This window comes from Ctenopharyngodon idella, chromosome 20 (genome assembly GCF_019924925.1).
Source record: "Ctenopharyngodon idella isolate HZGC_01 chromosome 20, HZGC01, whole genome shotgun sequence".
Lineage (NCBI taxonomy): Eukaryota > Metazoa > Chordata > Actinopteri > Cypriniformes > Xenocyprididae > Ctenopharyngodon > Ctenopharyngodon idella.
The window spans coordinates 8,319,977-8,329,372 of record NC_067239.1 but is presented as its reverse complement, the minus strand read 5'-3'; the positions used below and the strand labels follow the sequence as shown (position 1 = coordinate 8,329,372).

Sequence of the window (9,396 nt, the reverse complement as noted above, 5' to 3'; positions counted from 1 at the left end):
CTGAGAACAATGGAGGACCAGGGAGGACAAATGGGAGGAGAGAGTGGTTCCGCTTGACCTGGACCAAACCTGCCTGCTGTGGCAGCCACTTATTCTTTGGGCTTTTCCAGCCATGTTTGCCCTGACACAATTGAAGCCCCCCCCCGTTTACAAGCTAATGATGATCGGCTCTCACAAGAACAACACTGGTTTAGCAGTTTAAAATCCAACAAGAGAACGGGAATGATCTAAACCCACCCAGCAAGCAAACCCCACCTGAACTTTCAGGTTACAGCCAGAGAGGCAGTGAGTACATGTGCAAAACAATCATTATTTTTGCAGTTCTGTTTGGTGACACTAGAATTAAACACTTTAAAGGATATGCACCAAAGTGTGTGTTGAGACATATAAATTTCAAGTTATAATAGCTTTTGAATTATTCAAAATATATTTACTCTGGTGACCGGAGGAGGGGACATGTTTGGTTCACTTAGTTTTATTGTGGCCACGACATATTAACTCATGGGAACGTGATAATATGTCGTGGTCACAAGATATTAATTCATGGGAACGTCATATTAACACTTGAGAATGTAATAGTAAGTCAAAGATAATAAGATAAAAAATTTTGTTGAGGTAACGACATTCTTATGTCGTGGCCTCGAGATCCTTGAGGGAATGATATTTTTCTCGTGGCCACAACTTCTTTATGTTGACACAACCTTAATGAAACTCGAAAGGCTGAAGATCGGAGTCCTCGATTAAGATCCCCACTGGCACATCCAGGATAGACTGAAGAAACAGGTATAAATACTAAATAGAGTATTTTGATCATGCGTCAACGGTTGACTGTCAATGTGTGTTTTCAGAATGCTCACTAAATTTTGTTAAAGGGGTTGTTCAGTGGTTTTTTTCTAGGTTTGATTGTGTTTATGGGGCACAGTTTAACATGTCTTAAAGCTTCGTTTAAAAAAAAAAAAAAAAAACGCTGTATTTTTCATACATTTTACCTTTATTCTACACCGCTATTTCCATTGTCATTTGTACGGCTGGATTGACTTCCTGATTCTATGATACCACTCCCTCTGAAATTGCAATGTGCTCAGATTGGTTAGCTGGCCCAGTGTATTGTGATTCGCTGAAGCGTCTGGAAACGCCACGCCCCTTACCATTAGTTGTTACATGTGCTTCAGTGGAAATGTAAATAATGGCGTCTATATTGCCGTATCAAATTGAGCCCGAATTAGACCCAGATAGCAGTAATGATGAAGAGGGTCAAGCAGAAACTGTACAAGCACGGTTTTTAAAGGACGTTTATGAATGGTAAGTATTTCCTTTTGTACTTGTGTCAAATTGTTTAGATATGTTGTCACTTGTAAATGTTACTGCTGTTTGTTAGCTTTCAATATACGGTTTTATCCTGATTAAAGCTTTACTTTAGCTGAATACATGACTGAGTAGTAGCATTTTTGTAAAGGTATTGTTTATAGCATGAACAACTGTTTGTCTATGAACATAGAAGTTTGTTGGTGTTTATTGCCGTTTGTTGGAGAAGTATGCAATAGAATTTAGCTAACTTAACTGGCTAGCGAAGCAAAACCATGTTGGTCTATGTTTACGTTCTTGATGCAACCAAAAAATAGCAACATAATACATTTAAAAGACATGTACAAACAATAAAACGTACTTACAGTTAGGGGTCCATAAACAGCAGCTTCTGCTTTTAAAGTGGGAACTGCTTCATCTTTCAGTAATAGCCTTGGTGCAAATCCAGCATTGAACTTGTGTAGATTCTGGAAGCTGTCTTCCGCGCCGCATCCAGTATAGACAATATTACTGATTATAATGGGTTCTATTATCTTTTAAACCGCGTCGCGTCGCGCCTTGCGCGTCCGGTGTAGACAACTCTTCCGCTTCCATAATGCCGCGCGAGATGACCCCGCCCGCTTTTTTTTTTTTGCGTGTTCCCGTGGGCAGGGTTTGTGTTAATTGCAGGGTTTATGATGTCACCAACCCGGGAAGAAGCTCGTTGTAGTCCAAACCGGTCGTTTTTGTAGGCATTAAACTGAAATCAAAATTTACCTTATTTATTTTGTTAGCTCAAATTGCTAGTTTTGTGGTGAACAATTCATCCGTGCAAGTAAATCCACACAAAAAAATTGTTTGGCTTCGTAATATCTAATCAAAATCTGAAAATGCTCCTCCCCTCTGAAACAGTGCCCCTTTCTCTAATGACATCAGTTTGACGGCTTGGGTTAAAAACGCTTAAACCACTCCCCTCCGACCGTTAGTCTGCTATGAGCGAGAGATGGAGAGGAGGAGCGCTAAAATAAAACCCTGCCCTCTATTCAATATTCCGTTTCACTTGGAAATACGTCACAACACTGGAGAAAAGTCTTTCCAACTTCCGGTTCACGGGGACTTATCAATATCTCCGTTTGCATTGAACTTTCATCACTGTAACTTTGCAGATACTGTTTATGCTCAAGCAGCAACATTACACACTAACTAAAGTTAAAAAAGTGAAATCGCAATGAACCACTCCTTTAAAAAACACAAATCACTACCCTTACCCTTGTATTGACAAAAATTAGAGATACATACAAAGTTAGTACAAAGAAAAATTATATAGACAAGTATATATTTGAATTTATGTAAATGTACATGCTCCCTGCAAAGCACTTGGTATACATTTTTTAAAGGTTGCAGTATAAAAGTTTGTAAGTTGTTCATTTGTAGTTTAAGTGTATTAATTTGAAGAATTGTACAAAACGTTGGCCATGTTTCTATATATTAAAGGAATAGTTCACTCAAAAATTAGAATTCTGTCATTAATTACTCACTCTCATAGATCTTTTTGATGGAATCTGAGAATGCTTCGAAACTGTGAATTATTTTGCAAAGCAATTGCTTTAAAGCTTTCTCCCATCGCTGCTTCAGAGCAAGATGCAAAACATTCTCTGTTTTTGAACAAACGCATGTAGCTCTGCTGTGAGCAGAGCACCCAAAAATACCAGAAACTTGCAAATGTTCCCCTCCACGGAAATCTTTAGTAACAGGCAAACGATTTATGCACGAATGAAGAGAAACTCGAGCTGCGCCCCTGAGACTTTAGGCCAATGTGCTCCCACTAAAACACTGCAATGCTTCCTGGAAGCTAAATGAACAAACCCTTCATCCCCTGCCATTGCAGGTTGATTCCTCCATAGGACAGGGTAAGCTCCTCTCCTGCCCCCCTTGGCCAAAATAAAAAGGTTAAATGATAACTCCTATAGTGCAGAGCATATCCAGTATTAAGTGACTTCTTTTCAAGGGTTGCACATACAAAACAGTGCCATGAAAAAAATAAATTACACGAGGGCGGATTAGAACTGAAATCCTTTTTGCTGAACAAAAATGAGTCCATCAAAACAATCTAATGCTATATGTGGATCAAAGTATTTATTGGCTAATGTAAATACTCTCGAAACTAACAATATATTGTATTATAGTAGATGTAAGGACGAAGCTATCATACTGAATATGAGACTTATGTCAATAAATTTTGTGCATTTTTTATTGTAATGATACAATTACAATACACCCCCCCACCCCCCCCACACACACATTCATGTCCCACCCACTTTTTAAAACAAAGTTACGCCACTGAATTTGACTGATAAACACTTTTTACGAAAATTAACCATGGTTTTATTATAGTAAAAGTATAGTAACTATGTTTTTTCGTGGATTGATTACCATTTGTACCACAGTTTTACTACAAATACCATAGTTAAAATATGGTTAGCAAAACCATGCTTAAAATGGTTGTGGTTACCATGGTTTAACTACAATAACCATGTTTTTTGTTTTATTTGTAGTAAAACCATGATTCATTTTTGTAAGAGGAGTATTAAAATGAATAATGTGCGTAATGTAATGATGTTTTGATATGTTTTGATAATGTAATGATAACATTTTATCAATCTTAAACAGCGTTGACATCGTGACTACTTTGAATATTAAATAAGAATTTTGCCATGTGTGAATTACATACAGTGAAATGATTGTCAATGAAAAATGACACAGAATGACTAAAATATTTAATACAAATGAATAAATATGTTGATTCTGATCTGAACTGTAATATCCATGATGTCCAAAACGTCAGTTTTTCATAAATGCAATATATTTGTCTCTGAGATGGAGTGCAGTTGAATAACATCCTAAAGTACTGTACTTTAAATTTAGACTTAAATACAGCTTAAATACAGAGTAAATGTATAAATATGAATGTATATATTTTCACAGTTAATGTTTCATTTAACATAAAAAACAAGGTTAACTAATAGTTGCTAACGATATAAAACTAACATTACATAGTTTAACCATACATATTTTGGTCCAGTGTCCCGTCGTTGACACAAATGACACACAAATGACAACTGTCAGCTGTCTGTCACACAGCCGCTAGCCATGTAACGACGCTCGGCTCATTGTTGCCACGTCTGGGATTGGGATACTTTTACACTTCTGCTGTGATTATGCTACTTTTGGGACGGTTTTGTTGCGCAGACCTGGCAACCATCCACTTCAAAGCCCCACCCCTTTCATGCACTCCGAAGTGCGTAGCCCCTGAATTGGGACACAGCTCTTGAGTGCTATCACTGCAGCCTCCATAATGTCAAAATGCAGGAAGAAGATGTTAAGAATTAATGCATACACATTATTTCAGGTTCATTTTGCATTTCAGTCATTCTAAAAGTTGTCAGAAGTGGGATTTCAACCCACGCCTCTATTTGGAGACCAGGATCCTCATCACCTGAGAAGGTTGAAACTCCTTGAGTCTGGCGCCTTAGACCGCTCGGCCATTCTAACACTTGCAATGGAGATCCTCATGATCAGTTCTATCACTGCAGCCTCCATGATGTCAAAATACATAAAAATGCTAACAACACTTAGCTTCATCTACATTATTTCAGGTTCATTTTGCATATCAGTCATTCTAGAAGTTCTTTTGTCAGAAGAGGGATTTGAACCGACGCCTCCATTCAGAGACCAGAATCCTCAACATCCGAGAAGGCTGAAACTCCTTGAGTCTGGCACGTTAAACCGCTCGGCCGTTCTGACACTTGCAACCAAGCTCCTGATGATCAGTGCTATCACTGCAGCCTCCATGATGGCAAACTACAGGAACATGATAACAATTACTGCACATAGATTATTTCCAGTTCTTTTTGCAGTCCATTCATTCTTAAAATTGTTCTGTCAGAAGCGGGATTTGAAGCCACGCCTCCATTTGGTGGCCAGAATCCTCATCACCTGAGAAGGTTGAAACTCCTTGAGTCTGGCGCCTTAGACCGCTCGACCATTCTGACACTTGCGGCAAAGTTCCTGATGATCAGTGCTATCACTGCAGCCTCCATGATGGCAAACTACAGGAACATGATAACAATTACTGCACATAGATTATTTCCAGTTCTTTTTGCGGTCCATTCATTCTTAAAAGTGTTTTGTCAGAAGTGGGATTTGAACCCACGCCTCCATTCGGAGACCAGAATCCTCAACATCTGAGAAGGTTGAAATTCCTTGAGTCTGGCGCCTTAGACCACTCGGCCATTCTGACACTTCCTTCCAAAATCCTGATGATCAGTGCTATCACTGCAGCCTCCATGATGGCAAACTACAGGAACATGATACACTTACTGCACATAGATTATTTCCAGTTCTTTTTGCAGTCCTTTCATTCTTAAAAGTGTTTTGTCAGAAGTGGAATTTGAACCCACGCCTCCATTCGGAGACCAGAATCCTCAACATCTGAGAAGGTTGAAACTCTTTGAGTCTGGCGCCTTAGACCGCTCGGCCATTCTGACACTTGCGACAAAGTTCCTGATGATCAGTGCTATCACTGCAGCCTCCATGATGGCAAACTACAGGAACATGATAACAATTACTGCACATAGATTATTTCCAGTTCTTTTTGCGGTCCATTCATTCTTAAAAGTGTTTTGTCAGAAGTGGGATTTGAACCCACGCCTCCATTCGGAGACCAGAATCCTCAACATCTGAGAAGGTTGAAACTCCTTGAGTCTGGCGCCTTAGACCGCTCGGCCATCCTGACACTTGCCTTCCAAAGATCCTGATGATCAGTGCTATCACTGCAGCCTCCATGATGGCAAACTACAGGAACATGATACACTTACTGCACATAGATTATTTCCAGTTCTTTTTGCAGTCCTTTCATTCTTAAAAGTGTTTTGTCAGAAGTGGGATTTGAACCCACGCCTCCATTCAGAGACCAGAATCCTCAACATCTGAGAAGGTTGAAACTCCTTGAGTCTGGCGCCTTAGACCGCTCGGCCATTCTGACACTTGCTCGCAAAAATCCTGATGATCAGTGCTATCACTGCAGCCTCCATGATGTCAAAATACAGGATAATGCTGACAACACTTAGCTTCATCTACATTATTTCAGGTTCATTTTGCATTTCAGTCATTCTAAAAGTTCTGTTGTCAGAAGTGGGATTTGAACCAACGCCTCCATTCAGAGACCAGAATCCTCAACATCTGAGAAGGTTGAAACTCCTTGAGTCTGGCGCCTTAGACCGCTCGGCCATCCTGACACTTGCGAGGAAGTTCCTGATGATCAGTGCTATCACTGCAGCCTCCATGATGGCAAACTACAGGAACATGATAACAATTACTGCACATAGATTATTTCCAGTTCTTTTTGCGGTCCATTCATTCTTAAAATTGTTCTGTCAGAAGTGGGATTTGAACCCACGCCTCCATTCGGAGACCAGAATCCTCAACATCTGAGAAGGTTGAAACTCCTTGAGTCTGGCGCCTTAGACCGCTCGGCCATTCTGACACTCGCTTCCAAAATCCTGATGATCAGTGCTATCACTGCAGCCTCCATGATGGTAAACTACAGGAAGATGATAACAATTACTGAACATAGATTATTTCCAGTTCTTTTTGCAGTCCTTTCATTCTTAAAAGTGTTTTGTCAGAAGTGGGATTTGAACCCACGCCTCCATTCGGAGACCAGAATCCTCAACATCTGAGAAGGTTGAAACTCCTTGAGTCTGGCGCCTTAGACCGCTCGGCCATTCTGACACTTGCAGCCAAGCTCCTGATGATCAGTGCTATCACTGCAGCCTCCATGATGGCAAACTACAGGAACATGATACACTTACTGCACATAGATTATTTCCAGTTCTTTTTGCGGTCCTTTCATTCTTAAAAGTGTTTTGTCAGAAGTGGGATTTGAACCCACGCCTCCATTCGGAGACCAGAATCCTCAACATCTGAGAAGGTTGAAACTCTTTGAGTCTGGCGCCTTAGACCGCTCGGCCATTCTGACACTTGCGACAAAGTTCCTGATGATCAGTGCTATCACTGCAGCCTCCATGATGGCAAACTACAGGAACATGATAACAATTACTGCACATAGATTATTTCCAGTTCTTTTTGCGGTCCATTCATTCTTAAAAGTGTTTTGTCAGAAGTGGGATTTGAACCCACGCCTCCATTCGGAGACTAGAATCCTCAACATCTGAGAAGGTTACAACTCCTTGAATCTGGTGCCTTAGACCGCTCGGCCACTCTGACACTTCCTTCCAAAATCCTGATGATCAGTGCTATCACTGCAGCCTCCATGATGGCAAACTACAAGAACATGATACACTTACTGCACATAGATTATTTCTAGCTCTTTTTGCAGGTCCTTTCATTCTTAAAAGTGTTTTGTCAGAAGTGGGATTTGAACCCACGCCTCCATTCGGAGACCAGAATCCTCAACATCTGAGAAGGTTGAAACTCCTTGAGTCTGGCGCCTTAGACCGCTCGACCATTCTGACACTTGCGGCAAAGTTCCTGATGATCAGTGCTATCACTGCAGCCTCCATGATGGCAAACTACAGGAACATGATAACAATTACTGCACATAGATTATTTCCAGTTCTTTTTGCAGGTCCATTCATTCTTAAAAGTGTTTTGTCAGAAGTGGGATTTGAACCCACGCCTCCATTCGGAGACTAGAATCCTCAACATCTGAGAAGGTTACAACTCCTTGAATCTGGTGCCTTAGACCGCTCGGCCACTCTGACACTTCCTTCCAAAATCCTGATGATCAGTGCTATCACTGCAGCCTCCATGATGGCAAACTACAGGAACATGATAACAATTACTGCACATAGATTATTTCCAGTTCTTTTTGCAGTCCTTTCATTCTTAAAAGTGTTTTGTCAGAAGTGGGATTTGAACCCACGCCTCCATTCGGAGACCAGAATCCTCAACATCTGAGAAGGTTGAAACTCCTTGAGTCTGGCGCCTTAGACCGCTCGGCCATTCTGACACTTGCTGCCAAAGATCCTGATGATCAGTGCTATCACTGCAGCCTCCATGATGGCAAACTACAGGAACATGATAACAATTACTGCACATAGATTATTTCCAGTTCTTTTTGCAGTCCTTTCATTCTTAAAAGTGTTTTGTCAGAAGTGGGATTTGAACCCACGCCTCCATTCGGAGACCAGAATCCTCAACATCTGAGAAGGTTGAAACTCCTTGAGTCTGGCGCCTTAGACCGCTCGGCCATTCTGACACTTGCAGCCAAGATCCTGATGATCAGTGCTATCACTGCAGCCTCCATGATGGCAAACTACAGGAACATGATACACTTACTGCACATAGATTATTTCCAGTTCTTTTTGCGGTCCTTTCATTCTTAAAAGTGTTTTGTCAGAAGTGGGATTTGAACCCACGCCTCCATTCGGAGACCAGAATCCTCAACATCTGAGAAGGTTGAAACTCCTTGAGTCTGGCGCCTTAGACCGCTCGGCCATTCTGACACTTGCGACAAAGTTCCTGATGATCAGTGCTATCACTGCAGCCTCCATGATGGCAAACTACAGGAACATGATAACAATTACTGCACATAGATTATTTCCAGTTCTTTTTGCGGTCCTTTCATTCTTAAAAGTGTTTTGTCAGAAGTGGGATTTGAACCCACGCCTCCATTCGGAGACCAGAATCCTCAACATCTGAGAAGGTTGAAACTCCTTGAGTCTGGCGCCTTAGACCGCTCGGCCATTCTGACACTTGCTTCCAAAATCCTGATGATCAGTGCTATCACTGCAGCCTCCATGATGGCAAACTACAGGAACATGATACACTTACTGCACATAGATTATTTCCAGTTCTTTTTGCAGGTCCTTTCATTCTTAAAAGTGTTTTGTCAGAAGTGGGATTTGAACCCACGCCTCCATTCGGAGACCAGAATCCTCAACATCTGAGAAGGTTGAAACTCCTTGAGTCTGGCGCCTTAGACCGCTCGGCCATTCTGACACTTGCGAGCAAAGTTCCTGATGATCAGTGCTATCACTGCAGCCTCCATGATGGCAAACTACAGGAACATGATAACAATTACTGCAC

At 41.2% G+C, this 9,396-nt stretch overlaps 12 non-coding genes across 12 annotated transcripts; all 12 read right to left on the bottom strand.

Moving 5' to 3' along the window:
- Positions 1-2,961: 2,961 nt before the first annotated feature.
- Positions 2,962-3,076, bottom strand: LOC127503008 (U5 spliceosomal RNA). The gene has a single exon (XR_007926994.1). It is a non-coding gene; the product is annotated as a U5 spliceosomal RNA (small nuclear RNA).
- Positions 3,077-5,472: 2,396 nt separating this feature from the next.
- trnal-caa (transfer RNA leucine (anticodon CAA)) lies at positions 5,473-5,584 on the bottom strand. Its single transcript has 2 exons — positions 5,547-5,584; positions 5,473-5,518 (listed from the first exon to the last, which is right to left on the bottom strand). It is a non-coding gene; the product is annotated as a tRNA-Leu (tRNA).
- A 383-nt stretch (positions 5,585-5,967) lies between these two features.
- trnal-caa (transfer RNA leucine (anticodon CAA)) lies at positions 5,968-6,079 on the bottom strand. Its single transcript has 2 exons — positions 6,042-6,079; positions 5,968-6,013 (listed from the first exon to the last, which is right to left on the bottom strand). It is a non-coding gene; the product is annotated as a tRNA-Leu (tRNA).
- A 137-nt stretch (positions 6,080-6,216) lies between these two features.
- Positions 6,217-6,328, bottom strand: trnal-caa (transfer RNA leucine (anticodon CAA)). Its single transcript has 2 exons — positions 6,291-6,328; positions 6,217-6,262 (listed from the first exon to the last, which is right to left on the bottom strand). It is a non-coding gene; the product is annotated as a tRNA-Leu (tRNA).
- A 389-nt stretch (positions 6,329-6,717) lies between these two features.
- On the bottom strand, positions 6,718-6,829 carry trnal-caa (transfer RNA leucine (anticodon CAA)). Its single transcript has 2 exons — positions 6,792-6,829; positions 6,718-6,763 (listed from the first exon to the last, which is right to left on the bottom strand). It is a non-coding gene; the product is annotated as a tRNA-Leu (tRNA).
- Positions 6,830-6,965: 136 nt separating this feature from the next.
- On the bottom strand, positions 6,966-7,077 carry trnal-caa (transfer RNA leucine (anticodon CAA)). Its single transcript has 2 exons — positions 7,040-7,077; positions 6,966-7,011 (listed from the first exon to the last, which is right to left on the bottom strand). It is a non-coding gene; the product is annotated as a tRNA-Leu (tRNA).
- Positions 7,078-7,212: 135 nt separating this feature from the next.
- Positions 7,213-7,324, bottom strand: trnal-caa (transfer RNA leucine (anticodon CAA)). The gene is made up of 2 exons: positions 7,287-7,324; positions 7,213-7,258 (listed from the first exon to the last, which is right to left on the bottom strand). It is a non-coding gene; the product is annotated as a tRNA-Leu (tRNA).
- An 881-nt stretch (positions 7,325-8,205) lies between these two features.
- trnal-caa (transfer RNA leucine (anticodon CAA)) lies at positions 8,206-8,317 on the bottom strand. Its single transcript has 2 exons — positions 8,280-8,317; positions 8,206-8,251 (listed from the first exon to the last, which is right to left on the bottom strand). It is a non-coding gene; the product is annotated as a tRNA-Leu (tRNA).
- Positions 8,318-8,454: 137 nt separating this feature from the next.
- Positions 8,455-8,566, bottom strand: trnal-caa (transfer RNA leucine (anticodon CAA)). Its single transcript has 2 exons — positions 8,529-8,566; positions 8,455-8,500 (listed from the first exon to the last, which is right to left on the bottom strand). It is a non-coding gene; the product is annotated as a tRNA-Leu (tRNA).
- A 135-nt stretch (positions 8,567-8,701) lies between these two features.
- trnal-caa (transfer RNA leucine (anticodon CAA)) lies at positions 8,702-8,813 on the bottom strand. The gene is made up of 2 exons: positions 8,776-8,813; positions 8,702-8,747 (listed from the first exon to the last, which is right to left on the bottom strand). It is a non-coding gene; the product is annotated as a tRNA-Leu (tRNA).
- A 136-nt stretch (positions 8,814-8,949) lies between these two features.
- Positions 8,950-9,061, bottom strand: trnal-caa (transfer RNA leucine (anticodon CAA)). Its single transcript has 2 exons — positions 9,024-9,061; positions 8,950-8,995 (listed from the first exon to the last, which is right to left on the bottom strand). It is a non-coding gene; the product is annotated as a tRNA-Leu (tRNA).
- A 136-nt stretch (positions 9,062-9,197) lies between these two features.
- Positions 9,198-9,309, bottom strand: trnal-caa (transfer RNA leucine (anticodon CAA)). Its single transcript has 2 exons — positions 9,272-9,309; positions 9,198-9,243 (listed from the first exon to the last, which is right to left on the bottom strand). It is a non-coding gene; the product is annotated as a tRNA-Leu (tRNA).
- Between the last annotated feature and the right edge of the window lie 87 nt (positions 9,310-9,396).